Source organism: Mercenaria mercenaria, chromosome 5, assembly GCF_021730395.1.
Source record: "Mercenaria mercenaria strain notata chromosome 5, MADL_Memer_1, whole genome shotgun sequence".
Lineage (NCBI taxonomy): Eukaryota > Metazoa > Mollusca > Bivalvia > Venerida > Veneridae > Mercenaria > Mercenaria mercenaria.
In genome coordinates this window covers 80,344,710-80,359,154 of record NC_069365.1, presented here as the reverse complement: position 1 = coordinate 80,359,154, position 14,445 = coordinate 80,344,710, and the positions used below count along the sequence as shown (strand labels likewise).

General features: G+C 34.4%; 1 long non-coding RNA gene across 1 annotated transcript; it reads left to right on the top strand.

Annotated features, from left to right (window-relative positions):
* The first annotated feature begins 1,130 nt into the window (after positions 1–1,130).
* On the top strand, positions 1,131–4,059 carry LOC123559162 (uncharacterized). The gene is made up of 4 exons (XR_006687888.2): positions 1,131–1,264; positions 2,184–2,323; positions 2,732–2,866; positions 3,104–4,059. It is a non-coding gene; the product is annotated as an uncharacterized LOC123559162 (long non-coding RNA).
* The last annotated feature ends 10,386 nt before the right edge of the window (positions 4,060–14,445 follow it).

The window sequence follows — 14,445 nt, the reverse complement described above, 5'->3', positions numbered from 1 at the left end:
TGTAACGGTGGAAATTAATTTCCTGAACACTGGAAATGGTTTGATTTGATTAACAATGTTTTATACTTTATTTTATATTTTATTTTTAATACAAACTACCTTTTTCTCATGTCAAAGGTCCAACTTCATTAGTGTAGAAATGGTCTTTTGTGATATTAAAGGGACAGGACTCGAAACATTTGCTAGACTGATCTTTGTTTAAAACTGAAGTTGGATCATGAACATCAGCACTTAAGTTTTTGTGTCTTAACTATCTTAAAAGTGCGAAATCAAGGAAACAAAAATAGGAATTCCTGGCTTCTTGACCGACGCAGCGCGGAGGAATTCGTACTATATAGAGCTTTATAATTACGCCAGTTAACCTCTGGTAGCCCGCTACAAACGCTTTTCAATTTTGAATGGTAAATTAGTAAAAACAATTAAATTTTATGTGTTTCCATAACATATAATTTGTCAGTAACTAAGTTTAACTAAGTTTCAAAGCCGTGTTAAGATATATAACGGTAATTTCCTGATATCTTAATGTTTTTTTTAAGTCAGTGCCTTTGGACAAATTTGATCGTGTCAACTGACGAAGTAACTTTGCTATCTCAACATATCTTCTGTTCTTCACAGAGAATATATTTATATAACATTCTTTTGTTCCATTAGGAATGTGCCTGATAACTCGTTATAGTCTAATTAAAGCAGTTTGGTTTTCAAACACAGCTTTATTAAAAAAGTTTGTGATGTTTAGATCCAGTTGAAAACATTTTTTCATTTAATCACTACATGCAGATGAACTGATATACCCATCTCAGCCAGTGACGTCAGTGACGCACGTTTATCGACATTAAACTGACACTTCACTTGTTTTCCTACCGTTCAACATGATACCTAGTATCACCCATGTGCCTTTCGTGTAAAAAGCTATATGAGCCGTACCATGGGAAAACCAACATAGTGGGTTTGCGACCAGCATCCGCGCAGTCTGGTCAGGATCCATGCTGTTCGCTAACGGCTTCTCTAATTGCTATAGGCTTTGAAAGCGAACAGCATGGATCCTGACCAGACTGCTTGGATGCGCAGGCTGGTCTGGATCCATGCTGGTCGCAAATCCACTATGTTGGTTTTCCAATGGCACGGCTCATATTTGAATTCCACTTCCCTGTATATAACTAGTACTTCGTATCCGGTTGTTATATTTATGTGAACTAAATAAACATAAACAGGGAAGTGTAGAAAACAAATTTAATTAACCTGACAAAAATGGCGGATCGAGCAGGTAAACAACATTAATATTATTTGATAGTAAAATAGTTATCAAACTTTGATGATCATTTTCAAAATTTTTATAATAGTATTTCAATTTTAAAAGGCTTAAAATTTTCATTGGCCTTTTCACTTTTACAAGCGTTATATACTGCCGCAGTGAGATAACTTCCCTGTTACAGTTTATCCCTTTTTTTATTACGTCTCGCCGCTCCCTTGAGCATCGACGGCTCGGACAGCCGGGCTCACTAGAGCTTCGACGACTCAGGCAACCGGGCTCACTCGAGCATCGGCGGCTCAGGCAAGCGGGCTAAGCATCGGGGTCAGACGGCTTAGGCATCGCGGGCTCATCGAGCATCGGGAGCAACGGCTAACCGAGCTCGGTTAGGCAACCGGGCTCACTCGAGCATCGGGGTGTCACTTTAGGCAACCGGGCTAACAAGAGCATCGACGTCTCCAGGACCCGGGCTTACTTAAGATACAAGATACAAATTTTTCTTTATAGTCGGGTGTCAACATTGAATAAAAAATTTGTATCTTGTTTCTTGTATCTTAAAAAATCCAGGGTCCCGGTTGCCTAAGCCCCGTCGATGCTCAAGTAAGCCCGGTTGCCTGAGCCGCCGATCAGCACTTGAGTGGTTCATGCGGATCTATCCTGTCAACCTTGTATTCTCTATATTTGGATAGCACAAAACCATTGATAACTCGATTTTGTTTCTCATTTGCGACATCGAGCGATCTGTGATTGACAGTACCTTAATGTTAATGATATTTCAGCATAGTAACTGTTGTTTTTCTGCACAAAAAGACCAGTAAAAATATGTTTTATTGAAATATTGTTTAAGGTTGAACCTTAATCTGTAAGTTAGAAGGTTAGCTTTTTCTTTCGTTTTCTTTTCTGATGTCCAATAATTTTATTGAAATTTCTATAGGTTACGACCAACCAGAGAATAAACACATTAGCAACTACCCCACGTCTAGAGAAGGTACTTTGCCCTCCTACCAGGCTGTAGGAACACAACAACAGACTGGCTTTGTCCAGCCCTCAGTACCCTATCAGTCGACTCATGTGGTCAGTTTAAACACCTTTTTATGTTCTGTATAAATTCGTGTCATTTTAAGATCTGTTTTCTAAACTTAGAATATATAGACATAGCACAACATATTTCATTTAAAAAAAAAATCAAATTGTTGTTAAAGTCCTCTCAAGATTCTTAGTGGCAAAAGTGCGGGCAATGAAATTATTTAGATCAAGGTCCAGTTACGTCTATTATGCACCCCAACTAGACACTTTTTCATAGGTATTAGATTGTTTGGCAGGACCAGCTGTGTGAAATTAAAATGTATCTCCTTGAAAAACTGTTTTGAACTGTATATGATTTCACTGTTTCCACTACAATCGTTCATTTTTGGAAATGACAACCATATAGATGATATTCAATCATGTATTAATCTGCTAAACAGACTATATCTTTTAAAGGTTTCTCATCAGCCACAGCCAGTTAGGACTGCGATTATATAGACTCGACCTCCTGACTACCTGGCATCTTCAATATTTGCATGTCTCTGTTGTTTTTGGCCTACAGGTCTGTTTGCAATCTACTATGCAAGTCAAGTACGTATCTTCTACTCTTCATTCAAAATAAAATGGCATGTCTACAGAAGTACAACACCTTATAAATATTTATAAAACTGTTGGAAACCTTGATGAAAAAAAATAAAACGCAATAAACATCAGTAATGATTAAAGTTATTCAGATGAGTTTTGTAAATGCAACTTTCTCAGTAGCCATTTTCATTTTCAAACTCTTCATTGAATTAATTTAAAAATTGAGTATTGTGATTTTCTCAGGCCAACATTCTGGCAGATAAAGGACATTACGAGGAAGCAAGAAGGATGTCAAATATCGCCAGGAACCTATTGAACATCAGTATTGTCCTCGGATGCGTTTGCATCATTATTGTGGCAGCTACACAGCTTTACTGACAGCGACTACAGATCTGTTCTTATTTCAATGGACGCACTTATATTATCGCAAACTATACTAATGCTAAACTGTGTTTATTCACTACAAATGTATTATAAAAATTGAAAAAGTAAGTCGTGTGATTTTGATAAAAGATGAGTAAAGTTGAAGGAGTTGGAACTTTCCGATTAAGACGTCAAAGGATGAAAATGACGTGCAATAATATGAGCAGATACTGTAGTCCAAATGAAATAAAGTTATCAGCGACTATGCTTACATTGTGCATTGCTTGAATATCCCGGTGTTTTATTGTGTCTTATACCTGTCATGTTATATTGGCAGGGCGAATAAATGACAACACAGTAACCAGCTCTTTTTCATGCTGCCGAGTTGGCTCCAGGCGGGTGAGGACGCGACGACGCGACAAAAATAAGTGCAAATACAACATGTTCTTATCTGACACTCCATTAGCTGGACAATTTATCGGCCACGTTATTATCCTCTGAATCTGTTTTCTGGTAAAGTTTGTCGAGCTTTTATGTGTTCGTATTTTAGCCACGCCAACACGACACGGCAGAAATCAGCAACCATTGTAATTATCAGTCGGAAACCGATAATAACATCCAATCGTGTTTTGTTATTCGTACAAATAATTTTCGCAGTTTGTACTACAGCGACTCTCAATTTCTTTGATTTGAGTGTTTAGGAGCTCTTGTGTGAAACTGCAATATATATTTACCTAATCTGTGAAAATAAAATCAATTCATATACCGCTAAATGCTTCAAACTTAACATAGTTTTATGCAAATGTTCTAATAAAGAATTCTATAGAAAGCGAAAATTCGTTATATATTTGTTAGTGTAAGGGTATACTCTGGTTTTAGAATGGATACAAGACCTATGGGATAGTGGATGTATCTAAGAAATAATATGAAGTAACAGGAGAAAGTGAAAAATATTTTTCAGGGTTGTGAAATAGGAATAGGAAGGAGGAAAAAAGAGGAGGATGTTTTTGGGATACTAAGAAACAATATGACTTAACATAAAAAAAGAAGAAAAGAAATTGAGTGTGCGGGTATAATGAATGTCTTTTATCCATTAAATACTCCAACCCCTATCCGACCAAGATTTAAAAGCAAATCATTTTCTTTGCTACTCTATAAAGTTACCCGATATTCTTCACAGACAGAAATAAATTTTTCACCTTATGGTACACTATATTAAGGGTATTTACACACCCCTTCCAGTTCTCACCTTCTAGACAAAAATGCCATGCCTTACAGTTCCCCATGAATTTCAGTGAAAGTGAGCTTATGACTATCAGGAAAACGTTTGCGATGGGGTGGCGGTAGTTGGGACTAACAGACACTTATTTTCTGCGGACAACATTACACATTTCCACTTGCCAGATAATAATTGGTTATGTGACATTTAATTTAAAAATTAAGCTAAAATTAAGCTAAATAAATAAATGGATGTATGGTTGACTGAAATATGCCACAATATTATACATTCATCTTACCACGGTCAAGGGTAGTCTGTTAGCGAGTAGCATAGATACATTTCCTAACAGATGGCAAAAATTAATAAGAGGAGTAGTTTTGCATATCTTTTTTAGAGCTTTAACAAACGCAGTTTAGGACATTTCCTCAGCAATCTCAATGTAGATATCATGAATGGTTAAACATATAAAAAAAGGTGTTCAATGTTTTTTAACAAGACTACAGCGCCAAATCTCCGAAGGTTCAACCGGAAACACTGACCAAGGACCAAACATATCCAAACCCGGATAAGAAAATTGAGCCGCTTGTGCCACTCTATCAGACGACATCTTTTGAATCTTAAACTGTCCTCGAACCTTCTTATACTTCACATTATTGAAAATGGTGTATGAAAATAAGCGTTTACTACCAGTAATGTCATTATTGTTTTCTATGTAAATGGTGTCCCTGATTTTGGACAGCTCATGACAATGACAGGCTACATGTTTTGAAAAATAAGGTTTCACAGGCATTTGTTCCGGTGGCAAACTTCTCTTACTGAGACGACCACCTACTCTCAGCAGCCAATCATTGTCTTGGAAAAGATCAAGGACAAGATGGTGATACTCTTACTTATATTTCGAAGCTCTCACTGACATGTGAAATCGTTTTGATATAAGTCTTAATGTATTTTTTGACAAATGAAGCACTCCCTACCTGCTTAGATTTGGTAGTCCTTGCTTGGTAACAATCTTTATATTTTTTTTCATTTATTTGCTTAAGGCTAGAATTCATTGTGATAACCCTCTTGTAAATGAACGCTTATATTTTGGATTATGCTGTTATTTTTTATAAAAAGCAATGTTGTTAAATAATTGGCAAGGTGCATTTGCTTTGTTTCTATGTTAGGCAGGTTCATGTTTACTGCTGTTTGATACTTATCATGACGTTTGTATTGTTCCGCAAATTCCGTAATTTTTAAATGAGGATCAGCGACTGGAATATTTCGCAGATCTGATGCTTTAGTTTTGCTGCTGGAAACACTGTGTCGCTGTCAGAATATTTTTCTAGAGCATCTACCTCAGGTGAATGTAGTTACAGCTAACATCTTCTGACTCAGCACATTTAAATGAGATCTAAATTGGCCTTTTATCCTGCCGCTACTGTCGAAAGTATTCTCTATTATTTTGTTTTGTTCTTTGTTTTTTTTTGTTTTGTTTTTTTTGTTGTTGTTGTTTTTTAGCAAGACAGCTTCCTTTTCTGCAAATTCTATTTTAGTACTACGATCTACTTGCGCCTCTGCATATTGCGTTTCTTATATCTTAATAACTGACCTAAAAGCTCTACTTTTATAACTTTAGTGAGAAACGTTTCTATTAGACCTTTCTAACGTAAACGTAAATCAGAAACGGATTACTGAATCCGTAAATGTTATTTGCAAATAATGGTCTATTGGAGATACTATTGCATTACTATTGGATGAAATTGTCTCCCATAGACCACAAATTAGCCTAAAATTTTAAGGATTCAGTATTCCGTTTCGTAATTACGTTTACGTTAGAAAGGTCTAGTAACGAGGCCTTTAGGAATATTATGTTTTGTCGATCGTTCCAATTGACCCGAATTTTTTATCGAATTGTTTCTCACTTTGATACATTTGAGACCGAAACTGTTCACTCTACTGTAAACTCAATTCAATACCCGATACGATGACAAAGCCATTGTGCAATTTACTTAAACTCAAATAATAGCTGATATCAGTCGTCAAAATCAGTTCACATTATAACTAGAATAATGCACCGGATTAAACTGTTCTTTCATTCCTTGTTTCACATTTAACTTCCTTGACTTAAATTTGAGCTTACAAGAAATACTTATGTAACATAGAGTCTGACTGAAACATAAAAATACAATATGAACAAGGTATGGTTTTAATTCATTTCAATTAAGAAATAATAAGTTCCCAAGCGTGGTTTATCGTAGAAGTGATTTCTTATGTGTAAGAATATATCACGAAGGCCGTAGGCCTGAGTGATATATTGTTACGCATAAGAACGAAAAACTCTGGTTATTCTACGATAAATCACACTTGGGAACTTATTATTTTGATTCTAACACGTCATACCAGTACCAACAGTGTAAGAAAAAATGGTAACTATTTTTACGACCGTGCTACGCACCTGGATCGGATGACGTCATTGCACGCGAGTGGTTTATTGCAGAATAACCCGAGATACATTTTGCTCTACATGTTTGTAGTTTATTTGCTGGTCGTGTTATAATACACCATATAGCATACTAGTGTACGAAAACTGCCGTGAATTTTAGATTATTAGTTGAAATATTGTTAGGATATCAAGGCATATGCTGAGTTTTAGAATATTGTATTGATGATGTTAAAGCACTTACCATATGAAAGGTATCAGGTATATTTGATGAACTGTATATAGCTGTATTATTCAGTTGGAAGTTAGTTTCACTCAATTTGAAATCTGATCATATCTGAGCCATTATCGAGAAAGAAAGGTTGACTTAACATAATGTTCTTCATGTGTATTGATTATAATTCATTCATATTTAATGTACTTCAAGAACCGCTAAACAGTTCACTAACTCTATGAAATTCATGATATCCTTTTCTTGCTATTTAGATCAAGCGTAAATCCTATTTTAATCAGAAAACTATGATCGTGAATAAACTTGAAATACGAAGAACACAAGATATGTGCCTGTTTTTATGACAATGTTAAAATAATTCATTCAACTATTTCATTTTTTAACATAAATGGATCTTGTATCTGATATTACAATTGCAAAATAAGTAGATTTAGATTACAAACATTCAAAAAGCACGAAGGAAGTTTAAAGATAATTTGTTTGTTTTCATGCAACTTTTAAGATAAAACTGTATTTCAATTCGCAAACGGGGTTTTACATATTCCCGTATTCCCCGGTGAATAAGTCACAATTGGCAATATTGCATTATGATGTTGCCTAATGAAATATGTTTCGAGATTACATAAAAAAGAGGCGATAGGAAAAAACGAAATAGTACCCAGAGTATATGTGTAAATGCATAACTGCACATGCCCTTGCTGATAACCGTATCCAAATATTTTCAGACCACCATAGTCTTATCCATACTGACATGCCCCGCTCTCAGAAAATACGCGATGTAGGGTTTATACTTCATTAACGGTGGACAAATACAGCTGCCACGGGTAGGGTAATGATTGATTCATATGGAACTGGTCTCCTTGTGTGAACAGAATGCCACAAGTGTTCTCAGATTTAAAATTTATCAACAAATTAAATCCCGGAATAAAAAATCCATAAAACTTTGTCAAACGTGGCAAAATTACGGAACTTAACACGCCAATGTGAGGTCACAGGTTGGTATCATAAAACTGGTTCTAAGTTTCTCTTCTTACTATTCATTATATATTTTTAAATATTTAATTTATTGCCTACCCAGATGTCTAATGGTATTCCGTCAATCGCCGATTACCTTATCCAACCGCTGTCGTATTATTTGCGTACACGGGGTGGAAAAGAACACGTGCTAATACTATTCTAGCATAAAATGCGTAAAAAAACAACAAGTAAATGAATATATTGTCTCCCAATGTTATTAAATTTCTATGATATGCGCGGTAAAGTCTACGTTGTTTTATCACGTTTACGTCATTTCCTTTTGGGGCCGTAATACGTTTACGCTTTGTCATGGAATGCGCATATATAACAAGGTGCGAAGTTCCATGAGTCAACCTCTGTTTCCATAACAATTATATATTCAAATCAAATTGTGATTAGGCCTATCTTATATGCGCTTTTGTACACCCTAAATAAAAAAAACAGTTATTCATGATTACACTTTTGGAAGACTATGCCATTAGAATCTTTATGAAGATTCTTTGGAATGCAAAAACACAAACACTAATAATGATTAAGTATAATTATTCTTACTAATGAGAGGGAAGAAATGTACAACATCCCTAACGGCTCCTAGCACCGATTTACCATAATAAACGGGACAATTATTCTTTATACACATACATGTATGGACGGACTCCACGATCCAAAAGGAACAGAGAATAACATCCGTTTCCAAGAACGGGATACATTTTACGGCGGTTGCACAGCTCTTGCGACGGTTGATGTATTCAACAAGAAGATCATTTGCAAGAACAGAAAGCAGTCTGTTTAAATAATAGCAGACAAAAGTTTCATATATTTCGGGAAATATATGTTTTTGTGGTGTTGTTTACGTAGATGTACAAGAAATACTAGGCCGTATTGCTTATTAAAATATATAAAGCAAACGGGATGAACCACATGAATTGCTCATATGTAGAGGCTGAAATAAAATTATATGAACTATTAAACTACTTATTGACTTTATTACGTCTAGTATCAATTAAAATTAATGTTGTATAACTGCTCATCCTGCCATTTATAATTTTTTGATATATCCTCCGCATGATTTAAAAAAAAAAACTATTGGAAACACAATACTAATAATAAAACTTAACTTACATAAAAAGATAATAAAGTCCAGTAAGACTGGTGTTTGCTAAAAACATATCAAAAATATTTTTAAAAAAGAACTGATTTAGATAATATTTAATATGTGATAAACAGGCACAGAAAAACTAGAGCTGTCCGTATGACAGCGCGCTCCACTATTCGGCGATTTGACAGTAAAATGAATTTATGTCTCAATAAGAGACCTCTAATTTAAAAGGAAAACACTCCAAGATATAAAAATACCCTACTGCTCAGAAGGGTTGAAAGGTCAAGTATGGAAGGGGTAATGATGATGATGGTAAAGATATATTTTGAGTTTCAAGTCATTATCTTGTATAATACCAAAGTTATGTCCAGAAAACAAAGTTTGTCAAAAAAATTAAGTATGAAAGGGGCATAATTTGGTTAAAAATACAAATTCGAGTTATGGGGATTGTTACCACACATGCAAATGATAATGATAAAGATACATTTTAAGTGTCAAGTCATTATCTTGTATTGTACTAAAGTTATATCCAGAAACCAAAGATTGCCAAAACACATTAATATTAAAGGGACATAATTCTGTCAAAAATACAATTAGAGTTATGGGGATTATAACCACACATGCAGTTGATAATCATAAAGACACATTTCTAATTTCAGGTCATTATCTTTTAAAGTACCAAAGATATGTCTATAAACGAAGCTTTCGAAAAATTAACATGAAAATAATTCAAAGTATAACAACTTGGTGACCTTGACCTTGGGTATAATGGACCCAGCCACTGCATATACTTTGCTTGTATGCTGGACAATGTTTATGTGAGGTTAAAGTAAGATATAAGCAATAGTAACAAAGAAATGACAGAAAAACAAAGGTTGCCGAAAAACCTTGAAAATAACCTTAGTATAACACCTTGGTGACCTTGACCTTAGGTATAATTGGCCCAGCCCCTGCACATACTTTGTATGCTGGACAATGTTTATATGAAGTGACAGTTAGAAATAATCAATAGTTACAAAGATATTACAGAAAAACAAAGGTTGCCGAGAAACTTTACCATTAAAAATAACCTAATTATAACACCTTGGTGACCTTGACTTTGGGTATAATTGGCCCAGCCCCTGCACATATTTTGCTTGTATGCTGGACAATGTTGATGTAAAGTTACTGTAAGATATTAGCAATAGTTACAAAGATATTACAGAAAAACAAAGGTTGTCGAAAAACTTTAACCTTAAAAATAACCTAAGTATAACCCGTTGGTGACCTTGACCTTGGGTATAATGGGCCCAGCCCCTGCACATACTTTGTTTGTATGCTAGACAATGTGTTTTTATGAAGTTACAGTAAGATATAAGCACTAGTAACAAAGAAAACGAAGGTTGCCATAAAACTTTAACCAAGAAAGGTCACGCCGACACCGACACCGACGCCGACGCCGGGGCGAGTAGAATAGCCCCCTATTATCCGAATGGTGGAGCTAATAAATCACATTGCACTGCAGGAAAATATACATTCTATAGCACTGAAAAATAGATGACATACATTTTGATCAAAATGAAATATGATTTTAGTTATAGTACAATCAATGAAATTTTGTCACCATGAAGGCCCCAGAGGCCTGCTCCTAATGATTAAACTCACACTTTATTAAGTTATGATTAACCTCACACTTTATTAAGTAAGTTATTCGTGATGATTTTCCCTTTGTCTACATTTGGAATGGCATATATATGCAGACCTAACGACACCCGAGAATAGGCAATGTAACCTTCAGTTTAACCTTTACCCTGCTGAATTTCTATAACAAAGATTTGGACAATACCATTAGGTGTCAAAAGGGGCGCGTACCAAAAATATACTGATTGAATGGCGACCAGTGTAGATTATGATCAGACTGCACGGTTGTGCAGGCTGATAATGATTTGCACTGGTCGCAAAGGCAGAATAAATTGTGTTCAGCATGATAAGTGTTAAAAAGGTATATTGATAACCACTTTGGTTAAGGATTTTGGATTTGTATGTTTGGTCACTGCACTGCAGTTTTTTTTTCAACTCTTCGTCACATGCTACCTAAGGATGAATGTTTCTGTGTGTTGGTTGTATTGCCAGTCACATTCACTAGCCTGAAAAGTGTGTTCGTAAAATACGTAAGGGCAACTTTGAGCCGACAAACGTCTTACATTTTTCTGTTCTAAGACAGTGTTAACATTCTGTAGAATGAGGTACTCTTGTGACAATTGATGTGTATCACTCGTACAAAGTCATAAGTAGTATTTGAAATAGTATAGAGCGTCAAAACGTACACTTTTTCACTGTTTCATCAAGGAACCTCGGTACTGCGGCTTCTTCCGGGTCGTGAAATTGTATGCCATTCGACCAGCACGGAAACCATTTTTACCATTGAATAATTAAATCTACTCGCCCACAGCTTGGGTGAATTTTTTCAACACGTTCATTTCCACCAAGTTTGTCGTAAATGTATATATGACACTGAAAATGATAAAGTGGGTGAAAATAATAGTAAGATATTGGTAAAAATGCAAGAAGAATGTAAATATTTTGCATTTCAAAAGCGTTGCAACGGTTTACTACCTTCTGCATTATATCTTTGGTTATTCATAAGATTGAATATCTTGCAAGAATATTTGCAAAAATCTTACGTTAGTAAGTTTGTAATCACTTTTAATGGATTTTTGAGATAAACAATTTTCCGCCTAAATGTGTGAGTTAGCACCTTTAAACTGAGTATAAATTATGAACAATGAAATGCATTGATTGTTTAGCTCAAAGTAGAGTTACTTAATTCAAAAAGTACGTCGACAAACTGTCATTATGTATAATGTCAAAACAATACGTACTTGCAAATATTGGTATACTAATATTGACAAACACTGTATTTCAGATAATGATTCTGTTTATAAGCTTGTAAACTGAATGAGCGCTTTAGCCAGTATATCATTAAGAGCACTAATTTATGGAAAGCCGCATCTGTCTTATGTCGGAACAGTTCAAATTATCATAAAGAGAGATACTTACATGTGAAAACATGTCAACTAGCCTATGTTAAAAATCTAGACAAGGTCACACGGTACTTGAACGAGGTAACATAGATTTTTTAACATAAAGCACCCCGATAGACAAGATCACGAAACAACATAGAATTTCACCATGTTCACATACTAGTAATTGCTCCGAAGACTAGATCACACGGTACCTTAACAAGACAACATAGTTTTTTAACATAAAAAAAACTGTTTTGGAAAATTTGACGTAATAACATAATCTGTCCAGGCATGAGATATTCCGTATCTTTAACTCATAGAAATACTATTTCTTATTTTTCTACTACGGCAGTTGATTACAAAGAATATGAAATGACTGAAAACTGAAAATGGCCATTTTGATGTAATCAAGGATTCTGATTTGATGGATTTTTCAAGAACAGGTATCAGTTTTGTAATCGAAGTATTATTGCGTGGAAGTTATAAAACTGAGCGCGCACACTGGACGTCAGCTTTTCGCGCTATAATTTCGGTCAGGAATACACAACTTTCCATTCATAAAAATTCTGATAATTTTTTTACAAATTTATAAATCTATAGATTCAAGACTAAGTTTACTTACAATTATAAAAGTTTCCCATGATGATTGAGGACAGTACAAGAAACTGCAGAGCAAAAGAGTTCTCCGGCAGCAGTGCAACATTAGATAATATAGAAATACCAGAATATTTATCATTTTTAGAAGAGACTTGTAGATTCTTTACTCTTCACATCAACTAATATCAATGGAAACCTGATAGATCATTCTCTGTGGCGACTTTAGAAGGTCTCCTCGTACTTGGACACAATGGTGTTATATTTACTGGTCCATTGGGACCATGGAGAACATTCCTTTTTACTATAACAGAATTCCGCTAGCCAGTGGAGTGTTGTACATTTCATTTCATAACATAAATAGACATATTCATATTATGTTACTTATTTGCGTTCTATGATTCCATAGGTTCTTTTCACAGATTTTATTATGTATAGATACAGCTTTTTCTTCCTCGTTCAATTTTACACGCAATTTACACTTTGGGTGTTTACTTACTCAGTACAGTATTTTATGTAACGCACATGTAAATTTTTTTATAAAAATCAGGTTCGGAAAATACATGTTATACAAAAATGGCGGAAAGAGAAGGTACACATCAATATAGATTTTATTCACCTAATTTCCATATCATTTTCAAATATAGTAACTATTTGCGTATATTGATAGATGCACTTTACTTTTTATGTGGTCGAAAATAAAATAAAGTTTAAATGCTAGTCACACAGTTAAGTGATTGGGACGAAAGATTTTAACTGTGTTAAGACACACATATTTATCTAACGGAAATTTTTTCATTTGGCTGTTCGAACGTGTTTTGTTTCTGATACAGTATTCACATATTTAAACCTTTGCTTATAAAGTAAATTTGCCGAACCCACATTACATATGAACAGTGTTTTATGTTCATTACAAGACGGAAGTATAGTCGTATAGTATATATGACTAATTGTTTGTAAAACAGGTAAATAAATATTTTCACAAAATACGGTTACGTGATCAGATGTATACATTAAGTTTGTAAGGCAAGATGTTTTAATACGCCTACCGGGATATGTATCAACTATTTCGATATGTATAAACGATTATCATCTGAGGTAACCGTTGTGTTTTTTGTTCGGTTTTTTTTTTTTCTTTTTTTTTTTTTTGTGTGTGTGCGTGTGTGTGTGTGTGTGTGTGTGTGTGTGTGTTTTCTTTTTTGGTTTTGTTTTTTGTTTTTTTCCTTGTTACTTAAAGAAAAACAAAATAACAAACCTATGCCCTGATTTTTTTATTCAATAGAGTATTCATGACAAACACAATACATTTCTAATTATCCTGTTTTACGCTTCTTATACACTTTTTTTACATTGTAGAAACATATCCTTTTTTGTGTGGAATCTGACTAGAAGTAATAATAAATAGATAATCCAGTAGAAATAGATATCATTTAATTCAATCACAAACTGATATTTAACCAATTATGGGATATGTGCACTGGATAGAATTACGTTTTGTCGTTTTAATGCCGTATTTGATAAATATAAATCATTTAGTAAACGGAAAATTAATAACAAAAGTGTAGAAAAGAAATTTATAATTTTCAAACAGTAAACAATAAGTTCAATATTCTATCTTCTTATACTTATTTTAC